The 14,443-nt window shown below is 37.0% G+C and overlaps 1 protein-coding gene across 2 annotated transcripts in view; it reads right to left on the reverse strand.

The window, feature by feature from the left end:
• SLC26A7 (solute carrier family 26 member 7) overlaps positions 1–14,443 on the reverse strand; it is a 69,805-nt gene that overhangs the window by 54,741 nt on the left and 621 nt on the right. The gene's annotated exons all lie outside the window — the stretch shown is intronic.

Here is a 14,443-nt window from a genome sequence, read left to right on the forward strand (position 1 = left end):
CTGACTGCTCCAGAAAGCATTTTTTACCTGAAACATTGGTGTCTGGGGTTTTAATAATATGGAGAATGCCAAAGAGTAACTTTGCTTATAGGCTTTCGGTGGCAATTCTGAACATTTTGATTCAAGAGCTCTCTTCTTGAATTTGCATTTGACTCTGTAACAAAGAGCACGTGGTGGGGAGAGACAATAAAATGCCAAAAGGCCAGAAGTGTCAAGTTCCCTGTGAAGCAGACAAGGCCTAGCAGTTCACCTGTTCTTAGAAAAACATCACGGTGAAGATTTTTCTGAGATGGATCTTACATAGATCATCTTCATCCACACTGCGCTCAGCAAAGTAGAACTGTCAGTTATGACTTGGAAAGGAGAGGAGATATTTTAACACATCTGTTTCAAAACTTTGATGCCTTCTTTTAAACAGAAATGGACTTCATTGCTCTTTTGCCTTTTAATTAGCTTATCTACTGATCATCACTTCTGTTTTTTTCTCTTAGTACACCATTATCATGAACCAGAAAGATCTTTGAAATTATAGTTCTATATCCATGTTCACATGATCAATAGATGTAAAAGAATATTCTGACCCAAGAGCAACACAGAAGGATGTGCCTGAGGAGAATAAAAACAGCACAGGAGAGAACTGCACGACCCTATCCAGACAAAAGTGAGCATGGGTCAAAAAAAAGTACAGAAAAGGACAAAGAGATTTTTAAGGTTTTTTCAACACTGAAAAGCTCTTCCATTATAACCCTTTTATGACCTAAACCAAAAACAAACAAAAACTTTGTAATTAATTTGGTGGTAGAATACCACTCACATAGATATTGCAGTCTTGCAAAAAGGCATTGTGCAAGGCTAATTTAGTTTACTCTCCAAAAAGTAAAGGAGCCAGCAAAATCAGTATAACTTCAGCCACACTTTAGTTATACCAACTTAACTGAAATGAAGTGACCTCTCTGTGTGGCCAAGCATAATGGAAATAAACAAGATTCAGTACTCAATGCTGAGCCAGGTATACACTTTACAAGCACTATTGGGAAGAGGTCTATAAATCCTGGTTAAGATTATCTGCAAAATTCTCTATGTTTAAGATACTCTTTAAATCAAAGGAATTCCCAAACACTAAATCAGAGAATTACAAATATAGAACATTTTCATCTGAAAACATTCCTATTTCCAAAAATTCCTATTCACACACTGCAGAACAGCTACACAATGCATAGAGAACTCACCTTGGTGAGTTCTTTTGCATGCTCTCCTCCTTGTATTTTTTTTTTCAAATGTTTGGACTCCATCAGTTATTACAAGGGAAGCACAAAAACTCCCTCTTTGGTAGGAAAGGTTAACAATTTTGAAAGATATGTTTTGAAATATCAAGTTCATTTTGCAGAAAACAGATTATGTTCATATCATTTTTAAGTTTGTGCTTCAACTGTGTTAATTTTGGACCTTGAAGTTTTCCTTATAAAATCTACACGGTTCACTTTTAGTAGGTTTTCACCCTAAGTAACTTTATCACTCAGTTCAAGAGGAGGTTAGCTTAGAAGTTCTACAAAACAAAACTGAAGGGTACAGTAATACGCCACAGGCTAAGCTAAAATATTTCCAGAAGACGGACTACCAGCTCTTTTACTGTTCAGTATTTCCAATTAACTCAGGATTAAGAACAGTATGCATTGTTCTTTCCTCTCAGCATTTACAAGGAAAACAAGGGTTCAGCTACCGCAAAATATTCTGTCACCATCTGTCTGTAAAAGCCAATTCTCACTTCTCTACATGTGTTTATTTTGTTTTTATGTTTCCTAAGACCTTCTGAATCTGAAACATTTGACAATTAGGGGCAGACAGTATTTGATCCAGCATAAATTGTACATGTTGTGGGTAGAGCACAAGAAGCTCAACCCAGCCCTGGATCATGCACACAGAAACTGTGTCAACATCTCAATTCAGCTCTCTGAGCAGGGCTGAGGGGAACAGAGAGGCACAACCAGAATGAACCCTTATGGCCAGAAGAACTGGCCAACAGAAATCTGGTGTCAGTCCTGTTAAACTGTGGAAAAGGGGTTACCTTGCCCAGCAAGCCCCCAGCATCCAACAGGAATTTTGCTTTAGTCACAGACTTGCCACTGAGAGATATCACTTCTTTACAGGCAGATAATCTAAACATAAATCTGGCCCTTGTTTTTTCCCCTTTCACGGTCTTTTTGTATTGTGTTCCTAGAAGTGGTGTCTCATTCTTTTCATGGTGAGGTCATGGGAGTCAGGACAGAGATAAAATTACCAAGCTTTGACTCTACTCCTGGCTCTGTTTGTTAGCTTTTTGTTCCCGTGACTGAAGCATGTCAATCGTGTGCAAGAGCAGAGGGGCATTATAAAACAGAATTAGTAAAGACTTCAGGCTTTCTGATTAGGCATATAATGTTCAAAGGTTCAAATACTTTTAAAGATATAATCAGTAGTATATTTCAGCTCACTTCATTAATTTTCGTATTAAACTTTGCTACAATGCATTCCATATGCTCAAGAACTAGTCAAAACCAGGAAACATTATTTTAATTTTTTTTAATTCCAAACAGCAATAATACTCAAAAGAAATAGATCATAAAATAAGGATCCCACATAATCTTCACCGGTAATATGGAGAAGCCTCCATGGCAGTGACATTAAGGTTTTCAAATAAGAATATAAATTCCACGGAAAGAAATGCAAACAAAGAATGAACAGTAAGTTCGGATACAGTACATTAATATTGTGGTTCTTTGTTTTAACTACCTCCTTATCATAAGATAACATTGTGCAACACGGTTTCATTGAAAACCACGCTCTCTGACTAGCACCAGATGCATAACAGTCCTCTGGCACGCCACTGTTGGTAAATGTCAAATGCAGATAGCTACAAAATAACAAGCTTGATACAAATAGAAACAAGGCCATGTCCTACCACAGGAGAAAGGTCTCAGTTTGTTAAGTTGATAGTTTCTGCTAATGAGGCTGGTGCAAAAACTACAGCAATAAAAAAATATTTTCCATAGAATGAGCTATGAATCATCAGAGTATGGTCAACTAATTAACAATTTTCTGCATCTGGAAATAAGCTTATGATACATACACATGTTCTGAGGAAAACTGTACCATGTCTTTTGGAAATACGATACCCAAAAGAGGAATTTAAATGAAGAAGCAGGAAAAGTAGTAAGTCTATAATTGATCTGAGGAGTTTCAAAATTTGTATCACTTATTATTTACTCTGAAAAGCTATAAATTTTAAAGTTTTTCTGGTAGTTTATATATTCAAATAAATGTTTGTTACTGTAACCTTTTATTCTTAAATGTGACTATATTAAGATGATCAAACCCCAAGTTTAGGGAACCCAAAACAACACTAATACACGTTATCCCACTTAAAATGCTATCTGCAGTTGTGGCCACTTCAGAAAAAGACAATTTCTCCCTTTGTTCACAAAGCTGAATTATGTAATAGTAAAGGTATTTCCTGTAGATGCCCTAAAATGTAGAATTAACATATATTTAATGAGTATCCTATCAATCCATCTTGGAGAACCAACAAATCAGGCACTGTCCTGGTTTTGGCTGGGATAGAGTTAATTTTCTTCCTAGTAGCTGGTATAGTGCTGTGTTTTGGATTTAGAATGAGAATAATGTTGATAACACACTGATGTTTCAGTTGTTCCTAAGTAGTGCTTACACTAAATCAAGGACTTTTCAGCTTCCCGTGCGCTGCCAGGGGCACAAGAAGCTGGGAGGGGACACAGACAAGATAGTTGATCCAAACTGGCCAAAGGGCTATTCCATACCATATGGCATCATGCTCAGTATAGAAACTGGGGGGAGTTGGTTGGGGGACAGTGATCGCTGCTCAGGGACTGGCTGGGCATCAGTCAGTGGGTGGTGACCGGTTGCATCACTTGTTTTTTTTGTTTTTCCCTGGGTTTTGTTCCTCTCTCTCTCTCATTGTTTTCATTACAACTTTATTTTATTATTATTATTATTGTTGTTGTTGTTGTTTTTATTTTATTTTATTTTATTTTATTTTATTTTATTTTATTTCATTTCATTTCATTTCATTTCATTTCATTTGATTATTTTATTTCAGTTACTAAACTGTTCTTCTCTCAGCCCATGAGTATTCTTATTTGTGCTTTTCATATTCTCTTCCCCATCCCACCAGGAGCGGGGAGGGTGAGTGAGCGGCTCTGTGGTGCTTAGTTGCCGACTGAAGTTAAACCACAACAGACACCTAATGATTCATGTTGTAGGTTTTAATTTCTAACTCCAGGATAGCTAACTTATACTGAAGAAAAAAAAACACCACGGAAAACATTTTTAATATTATATTTCATAACAATTTTCCCATACAAACCTACAGTTCTGGAAGATTCTTTGACAATGGCTTGTGAAGAGCTATTAACACAAAATGATCCTTTTGAAAGAATGTAATTTACCTCCAAAACCTGGAAAGCTCAGTATTGGTTCTCTCAATGGTGCACACATACACCTCATGCTTGCAAGATTTCTCTTTTCTAATGGCACCATTTGCTGGGGCTACACATGTGGATTGTACCTTCTGTCTGACTTATTTAAAGACAAAGTACAAAGAGCTTAAAATCATTCCTTAGTTCTTCTGTCATTCAAAGCCTGAGGCAAATGAAGAATGTAAAAGCAAGATGGGAGGACAGATTATACAAAACATACCATAAATCTTTCAGAGACCACACAATGTTGAGTTAGCAACCATTGTCTCTTTTTTGAAGGATGCTTCAGTGCAGTTTCCTCCCATGCAACTGTCTCCGTCAGTCTAGTGAGAATTAAACATCTCAGCTGTATTAGTCATGCAGTACCTGAAATGCAGCTCTCCCAGCATCCCATCTGACAACTACATCAAAGGTATATTTGAGAAAGCATTGTTCTATTCTGCCACTTTGCAGATTTCCAGATACTGACACTTGTATCTTGATGTTCAAAAGAAAGGATATGCAAGTATTATGGTAGAAGAAACAAGTGGACTGCGTGACCCATTTATGAATTCTCTATTTGAGATAGCTTGACCCTTCTGTACATAAAAAAGCTTGGATACACTTAAAAACAGATAGGAAAAAAAATCTAGTATTTTCTTTTCTTTTAATGGATCTCCTGGAAAAAAGCTATGACTATTGAGAGATAATCAGAGATTAAATATTTAGATCTCATTAGGCTGAATTTGACACAATATCTGAACACCACAGAGATTTTATAAACTAATATACAGAGAATTCTATGAACTATTATACACTGGTCAGCCATAATACCTGAAGAATCTGATCATCTCCAAAATAAAATTAAAGAGGCATTTTGAAAGTGGATCGTAGGGAAATTCCTCTGCATCTCAGTAAGAATAAACAGAGAATGAAACCCATAAGAAGTTTCTGGCAAGCAGGTAACTATGAGGCAGTCTTTTGAGAAGCATCAACACTGTGGAGAAACAAAGACCAATCATGACTGATGACAGGCCTTAATCAAGATGAACCGGACTTTTTGAAATCTGTGAAAAGGGCATCCATTTAGACAAATTGCTGGCCAAGGATCTCAGCACTGAGTTTTCCTGATCTATCTGACCTGGAAAATTATAGGTGAAGTCATTTCTTCTTCTTCCTTCAGGGAATCAACCTTTCCTGGGTTTGTCAGTCTCTGTCCATGGTGCTCAGGCACCCCCCAGGCGCAGGGCTCGGACATCTGCGCAGCTTATCTGGTCATACTAAAACAAGTGTACCTGGACATTAGGCTCCAATGGATTCAGAGGTCGTTCAGAAGATGAATTCACATTTCTAGCAGTCTGTCAAACAGGTCTGTATTAGCACATGTGTAACTTGGAAGAATTTTAATAGACATTAGAAATTAAATATTGCATGCACAGCAGCATCAGTGCCTTTCTCCTCTGCTAGAAAGTTGTATAAATATGAAACATTGCCCTACATTTACTTACTAACATGTTACATTTCATGATCAGCTTACATCATTATTCTTTGTATGGGAGAACTATAACAGAGTTCAGCTGGACACTCTCTTCCACAAATCATTTATGAACTACAGGGATTCTCCAATGCATTCTCTAGGAGATTTTTCTGGCTCTGTTTCCAAATGTGCTTATTCAATTTCATCTACACATGCTATTTGTATGCCAGATGTATATTTACAAGACAGCTCTACCCCTTAATAAAATTATTAGCTCCAGTTAGTCTGCTCAGAGTATATTAATGTCTACATTTATGGTCAGAACCTGAAAAAGAAACCCAGCAACCATCATCCTTGAGAAGACACAGCTGGGATTCCTCCATGAAAAGCTAAAAAAATATATATATAAGTTTTTGGCATCATGCCTTCCAAAACACTGGGCACCAGTTCTGGAATGCTTGAAGGCAGTATAGTTCATTTTTTTAATGGCAAGGTCTCCAGCCAGTGTTAAGGAATTAGTTGTTCAGCAATAAATTCAGCTCGAGATTAAATTAACTTTAATTAAAACATACAAAACACACCAATCCTCAGTGAGTTATTATTGGGCTTGCAGAATGAAAAAAGAAGTTGGCAGGAATAACAATACTGATTTCATCAGATGCCATCTACATATTTCACTTTTAGAGGAAATATGTCTCAAGGGTCCTCCACCCCCCAAAAAACCAGCCCACCAAAACCTGCTTGAGCCAAAGTATTTCTTGTTCATGATAGGTCATAAGAAAGGCAGCAAATGTATAACACTACATACAATTTCTACATGAAGTATATCCATGTGCTAGCTGACTACAAAAATTATATTTTTTAAAAAATTACAAACACTGCCATCGTCCCGAATCTGAAAAATCTGGAAGTCCAAATCTTATACCCTCATGCTTCCACATGGGCAACTTTTGAGTATATGCAGTATAGCACATGGACAGATGTTTATTTCAAACAAATAGCATAATGTTTACAAATCCAGCCAAATACTAGGAACTTAGCAAGATAAAGATTGAATCCAGAAATACAATGATAGTATTTTAGTTTGAAAAAAACCACATATTTGTCTTAACTTATTAATAGATATACCTCAGTTCAAAACTTCCCGATTTTTTTGAGCAGCAGCAGATAGTGAAAGGAAAAAAACTTGTGAAGGAACCCCCTTGTGCCCTGTGTTCTGTTCCCTCTTATGACAAGCAAACATGTAATTTAGTACATCTTTGAATGGAATTATGTGATAAGGAGATACATCTTCTTATCCCAATATTTCAATGGAATATTTTTAGAACTACTTCCAATTTTAAGTCTAACCATATTCATGCTACTTTATACTCATTTGTTCATGTGCTGCAACTGTCTTTTACTTTAAATGCCTTTCCTGATAAGGAAAAACCTTCTCAGGTTTTAATTAACCTGTCCAAGCCATTTAAGTCTTCTCCCAAATATAATCTTTGTTTTTCTGATCCTTCTCCTAGCCTTTTCTTCTCCTACTGAAGTTTGAAATAATCTTCCATGAACAGAGGCAACCAAAATTACACACTATGTTTCACATAAAGGATCAACAGTCAGCACTACCTGTGGTCGTCAGCTTCTTTGCAGCTCCTAACCGACCTAACAACCCATCTTTTTCAAACAGGCTAATTATTTTCTAGCAGATCATTAAAACTACCCCTAACTGAGAGCATCAGCAGAGTTCTCTTTATAATGCATATATAAATCTGAAGCAAAACCCACTAGCTGTCCTAGAGCCTTGCTTCAGAATTGGGTAGTAGAAACAATCACTCTGGTATCTTTTATTGCTATACATGCAAATATTATTTTATTATTATTAAAGGGAAATATACCTCTATTGCTTGATCTGGTCCAGTCCCTCATCTGCAATGCAGACTTGTAATCTGGATACAACACTATACTCACTATGATCCAATCATAGAATATCATGCCAGATTTGACAGAATCATCAAAGGTACTTGTTACTGGATCTGCAATGTCACTTACCTATTCTTTCAGAATTCTGAGATGACAATTACCCATCTCAGCCCTTGATCCGAGTGTATTTCATTTTCTCTGTGTCCTAGTTTCGGCTGGGATAGAGTTAATTTTCTTCCTAGTAGCTGGTATAGTGCTGTGTTTTGGATTTAGTATGACAATAATGTTGATAACACACTGATGTCTTAGTTGTTGCTAAGTAGTGCTTACGCTAAGTCAAGGACTTTTCAGCTTCCCGTGCTCTGCCAGGGGCACAAGAAGCTGGGAGGGGGCACAGCCAGGACAGCTGACCCCAACTGGCCAAAGGGCTATGCCATACCATATGGCGTCATGCTCAGTATAGAAACTGGGGGAGTTGGTTGGGGGGCAGCGATCGCTGCTTGGGGATGGGCTGGGCATCGGTCAGTGGGTTGTGAACAGTCGCAGCACTTGTTTTTTTTGTTTTTCCCTGGGTTTTGTTCCTCTCTCTCATAGTTTTCATTACAATTTTATTGTTATTGTTGTTGTTGTTGTTGTTGTTATTTTATTTCAATTATTAAACTGTTCTTATCTCAGCCCACGAATTTTCTTACTTTTGCTCTTCAGATTCTCTCCCCATCCCACCAGGAGCGGGGAGGGTGAGCCAGTAGCTGTGTGGTGCTTAGTTGCTGACTGAAGCTAAACCACGACACTGTGTTTAATCTCAGTTACATATCCATGCACTTGACCATTTCCCACATGGGCAAAGTCAACATCCTTCAGGAAAACTGAGACGAAGTACTGATTTTGTACTGAGAAACAGAAACTGCCATGTCTTTGTTTAGTTCTCTTTTTTCCTAAGGCTGAAAAAACATTTGTGGGTTTGGGTTTTTTTGGAAGGGTCTAACTCAGTTGTGATATTGGACATTCATATTAGCAGCAAACAATTGAAACCTGTGTTCTTTGCACCATAAACTGTCAATACAGTATTTCATGAGCCATTTCTGTGTTTCAAGCAAAAGCACTTTTGTGTTTCTAATTTTCCTCCCCATATACTTTTCTATTGCTGGACAGTGTAAAGAGCTCCATGATGCTATAATGAAAAGTGTAGTGTGCAAGTATAATCATCACCTAGTGAATGACAAAACAGAAATTAAGTCATGCATTTGTCTAAGCAGGAGTCTCTCTGGTCATCAATGGCTTGCAGAAGAAGATTATAATTATGAAAACCTCAAGCGAGATCTTGGAAGAAGCATGGGGGGAAGGGCTGACATTGTCTGAAGTTAGGTACCTACATTAGGAATTTACATCCAGAAAGAGTAAGGCAACTTCAGGTGTTAAGCAGAGCACTTAATTTTCACATTATATAATGTCCTAACCAAAATACTGCAGATACATTTGTGTCCCCTAACTATATAGAGAACTGATATACATAAATAAAATATGTACACTAATACACATATTCAAGCAGACTAACTCTGGAGATAATTTATCTGGTGATGAACTCAGCTGCACGACAGAGGATATATTTGTACAGACTTTTTCAAACTCAGGCTTACTTTTTTTACAGTCCATGACAGTCAGAGAAGCTTACTGATGGGTTGCAGCATTACCTACGTGGCTTCTAGATGCCAGTCTTTGTGGACAGTATGCATAGTTCTGCCCAGAAAAAAAACACCAAAACAAACAAACAAACCAACCAACCACAAAGAAACACATTCTAAATAACAATCCAAAAGCTAATACTGAGATGTGATGTACCAACCAACATACATTGCATAATTTAAATCCTGAGAGAAGGCTCAAAGCTATTTGTTTGAAAAGACAAGATTGGATGAAGAAGGATAACAAAATGGATTAATAAGAGATGAATCAACAGCTTGGTAACGAATAAATGATGCCAGGAAAGATGACCTATGAAAGGCCTTGAGGAATAATTTGCTTGGTGCAATAAAAAGTTACCACAGCCTGTGAAAATGAGCTAAGCAGCTGCATTCTGAAGAGATACGAAGGGGCTATAGCACATATTCAGAAGCCTACAGAAAAAAGCACGATGACAGCTTTATGAGGTTTAGCTACATGGAATAACTGCATCATAATGCATCTTCATATTATCATGCAAGGAAACTGAGAAAAATTCAGACACAGCTTGATCAAAGTATGCTTCTCGTACAAGTAGGTGGTGTCCAGGTCACATGAAAAAGCCACAAAAAGAATTCTGGTATTATTGTGGCAGGTCAATGGATGGGTTACAGGAAAGAAAACAGTACGACCTGCCTTTAACCATGTTGAACATGAACTGTTTATTACCCACAATGCCACAGAAATGATGGCTGAGACACATCTCACCTAAATGTTGATGTCTACATCATCAGTGTCTACACTAACAGCCAGTCCCCTGTTACACTCAATGGAAATCTTACCAGTATAATCAATCAGCCTTAAAAAAGCAGATGATTAGATTTAGTCAAATGAATCATGCCTGTGGTGGGTTGATCTTGGCCAGCAGCTAAGCACCCACCAAGCCACTCACTTACTCACTCCTCAAAGGATGGGGGAGAGAATCAGAAAAGCAAAAGTCAGAAAACTCGTGAGTCAAGTTAAAGACAGTTTAATAAGTGAATTAAAGATAAAGAAAAAAAAATTATGTAAAGGCAGTCATTCACCATCTCCCACAAGCAGACTGAACACCATAAATTTCACTAACTCTTATCAACTAGATCTCCATTGGCTAGTAAGGAACACAAGAGCGGCTTGCTGAGAACTAGATACCTTCACTGCAGAACCTTTGTTTTATTAGCACAATTTCAATTTGGAGAAAAAAACAGATTAGGTACTTATGAGACACCTACATGGACCTAGCAATTGAATTTGTGTGTATGGGTGAGGAACACAGAATGAAATGGAAAGAAAAATCTTCATGTGATGACTGTTGATGGGTTACTAATAAGTTTTAAAGGAAAAGGGAAGAGAGCAATGAAGTGCTAGTCCAGGAAGCAAACTAAGGATTTATTTGTTAATTTAGAGACATCTTGCTCTAGTCTATCAATAACAGATTTTTGAGAAACACAGAAGAATTAGGTAGTGATTACCAAAACATGAAAGCTCAAATTTCTTAACTGTCTGTGAAAGTATATAGCAAACTTCAAGACTGGATTACAAAGTTCATTTTAGATTCAAATGCTATTTTTCAACCTTAGGTATCAGAGTAAGAATAAGGATTCTATGTCTGAAAAATAAGGTGTTGAGCTCTGTATTATTAAATGATAGTTGGAACTAATATTAAATGATATCTGGAACTAATGAAGCCTAGTTTCTTTTACTGGTTTTGACTCATGGCTGACTGACTTTGCAGTCTGAGACAGTGCAAACTCCAACTGAATCTTTCCAGCAATTGGTGCATTTGAAAGGGCTTTTTTTTTTTTTCCCTGCACAGATTATCTAATGCCAACAAGGTATAAATTTCTATTATCACTTTATAGAATTTGTAGGGTCTGTTTCCACTGGCCATTTTTATAGAATTTGTAGAAACATAATTATCTTTGATACTTTTTTCTCCATCTTCTGTAGAATTAGCTAGGGGACTCTAAAACCAGAGGACATACACAAAGACCATACAAGTATTGTCTCAATAGGTAAATAGGACAGAAGAGTTCAGCAGTGACTTTGGGACTCATGAATTAAGATTAACTTGGTATTTTTAGCAGACAAGGAAACAACTGTAGGAACACTTGGAGAATGACTGCTTGGTTTCAGCAATGACTCCTTCATCACAAATGCCAAGCAGCACATCATTATAATCTCATGCCTTTCTCTCCCATCTCCCTATGCTCCTCGGTCTCCTCTCCCCCACCCCAGTACTGGATCCATTCATTGTACTCAATGCTACTGATCACTGGATGCACTCTGAATGGTCAAATATGACCTGGGTATAAACAGCTTCAAAAACATTTGAAAAGCAGCATCAGAAGATTCACTCTCTGCAGAAATTATTACATAATTTCTTATGTATTATTTGATAATTATTATATTCTTTGTTGGATAACATTGTGAGAGAGTAAGGGTAACACCTGATGCACAGAGGCATATGGTATTACCTTAGCTCAGTGTTAGGCAAGGTAACACCTTACCTTCTAAAGATCCATTTCTTCCACACTGTACGTGGAAGTAAAGACAATTAAATACTCCAGTAGTATGCCTTTCTTGTAGACCATTCCTAGACTCTGTCACCATAGGACACAGTTTCTAGTTTATGCATGTCATGATGGAAGACATTTAAACCTAAACTGATATATGAGCTCAAGTGTTTCAGTTTTCAAGTAGCTGACTTGAAGGTATCTTACAGCTATTTGAAGGCTTACGTCACATTTAGAAACTAATAATTTTGACCCTGAAAATCAGAAAATGAATGGTAGTAGCTCTTTAAAACTTTATCCAAAATAGAAGATGGCATACGAACAGCTTTCTGAACTATCCTATACCTTTATAAAAGACTTTTTGGGAGCAAACATTATCTGCATACATTCATTGCTGGTATTTCTATTAATTTGCTCTTTTGTTTTCTCACTTATAAGGCAGACACCAAAACCTGCTATTGCATAGGAATTCTCCAGAAACAATTTCTGAAAATTCTGTGAGGAGCAGTTATGAACATTGTCTTTGTTGCATTCACTATGACACACTAAGGACAGTGACTTTCCTCTTTCCTTCCATTACCAAGGGAAGACAGCTATATCATCTAAAATTTAGATTAGAAGTTGGAACACGGACACAGTACACCAGATCAGAGCAGTTGCCAACCTGAATAGTCTGAACATGGCCAATGCCAGATGAGTAAGAAATCCCACAGTAGGAAACTGTGAAAAACACAGCTCAGTTGGAAGCTCCTTCTTAATTATTCTCAAGCTACTGGACTTCTCTCTACTCTGGAGCATGCAGCTTTCATCACTCAGAAAACTGTTGCATATGAATACAACTGCAGACTTTTTCATATACTTCCATAACTCAAGTTTATTTCCATATACCTGAATTTACTTAAACATGTTGTTGCAACACCAAATGACACTGTGCTTTGCATGTCAGTTATCACTGGTTACTAATTTTTTCCTACCATTGTTAGAATTTCTGCCTATCATTTCATCACAAAACTTCTTGTTTTATTTTGTGGGTGGAAGGAAACAGACACAATAAGACCTCTCAAAATTTGGGGTCTTTTCCCTTCATGCTATATAACAAATGGGACTTTTTATTTTCTCACATAATCCTCTCTGTGAAAGCATTAAAGGATAGTCCTGGTAGTGGAAGGCTTACAACACTAGGAAAAGAGCTAATGCAAGCACGGTCCAAATAAATATCTTGTGTTCAACTTAAAGCACCACAAACATGATAAAATGCTTTGGTATCTAACTCTCCTCCTTTTCCATCCCCTAAAATCATTACAAAATCTTGAGAAGCAGTGAGGAGAGAGAAAGGAAAAACAGGTCAGCAGGAGGGAAGAGGTTCAGTATATTCAGTTTTAAACACCGTAAAATAAGGGTAAAATTATTTCTAGAGTACTTAATAATCTAGAAAAACAAAACCAATATTTTCTGTCTTCACTGGATCTTCTTAAATTTATCTGTTACATTAAATTACCTCTTGGTACAAGACTCAAACAAGAAAATCTGCTAAAACTACCAGCAGTGCAGAACTGCTGTTTAACTTAATATTTTTGATGAATTTCAACATACTGTTATTAGCAGCATTTTAATTACAATTGTTGTATATGCACATACCAGTGAAATTAGATACTTCACAGTGTTACAGTATTAAGGTTCTTAAAGTTAAATCATGCCAATGCAGATGTTCCTAATTACTTTAAAAGCACAAATACACAAATCGGTTGTTTCAGCTCCAGCATAATTCAATTAGAGGAGTGCTTATAATTTAACAACATGAATGATAGTTAAGCATAGCTAATATGGGAAATTGTTAAGAAATAATATATATAGTTTACATAAGGGAAGGAGTTAAAGTCCATCTGAGGCAGATAAGAGGCTATGATTTGCCTGAGACAAATATAAAATATTGCCAAAAGAAGGTGACACTATCAAAGACACATCAAAAACCAACGAAAGCATTTATTTCCCAGCAGCAATCACTTTACAAACCTGGATTGCTGGGACTTTAGGTAGCTGCAGGTCATTGTGCAGGCTTTTGTTTTGGGGAGTTTTTCCTTTTTCTTTTTCTTTTTTTTTTTTTTTTTTAAGCTGCCAGATGGAGTCTAGCTCCACCCCTACTTTGTATTGCTGCTTGAAAAGAGACATGGTAGGTAATGTAATACTGCATTAAATCAATACAGAAGCTGAAGTACGTAAGCCACAGATGCAGGCAGATCCTCTCCGTGGGTAATGTCTCTGGCAGGAGCACCCTTTATGCACAGAAAGTCGTTAATTTTTCCTGCTGTGCTCTGGGCTTCCACAGGTAATAGTATAATGCAAATGTTTCTTCCAGAACAGCATCCTTACAATGC

The sequence above is a fragment of the Ciconia boyciana genome, chromosome 2 (genome assembly GCF_034638445.1).
Source record: "Ciconia boyciana chromosome 2, ASM3463844v1, whole genome shotgun sequence".
NCBI classification, from domain to species: Eukaryota; Metazoa; Chordata; class Aves; order Ciconiiformes; family Ciconiidae; genus Ciconia; species Ciconia boyciana.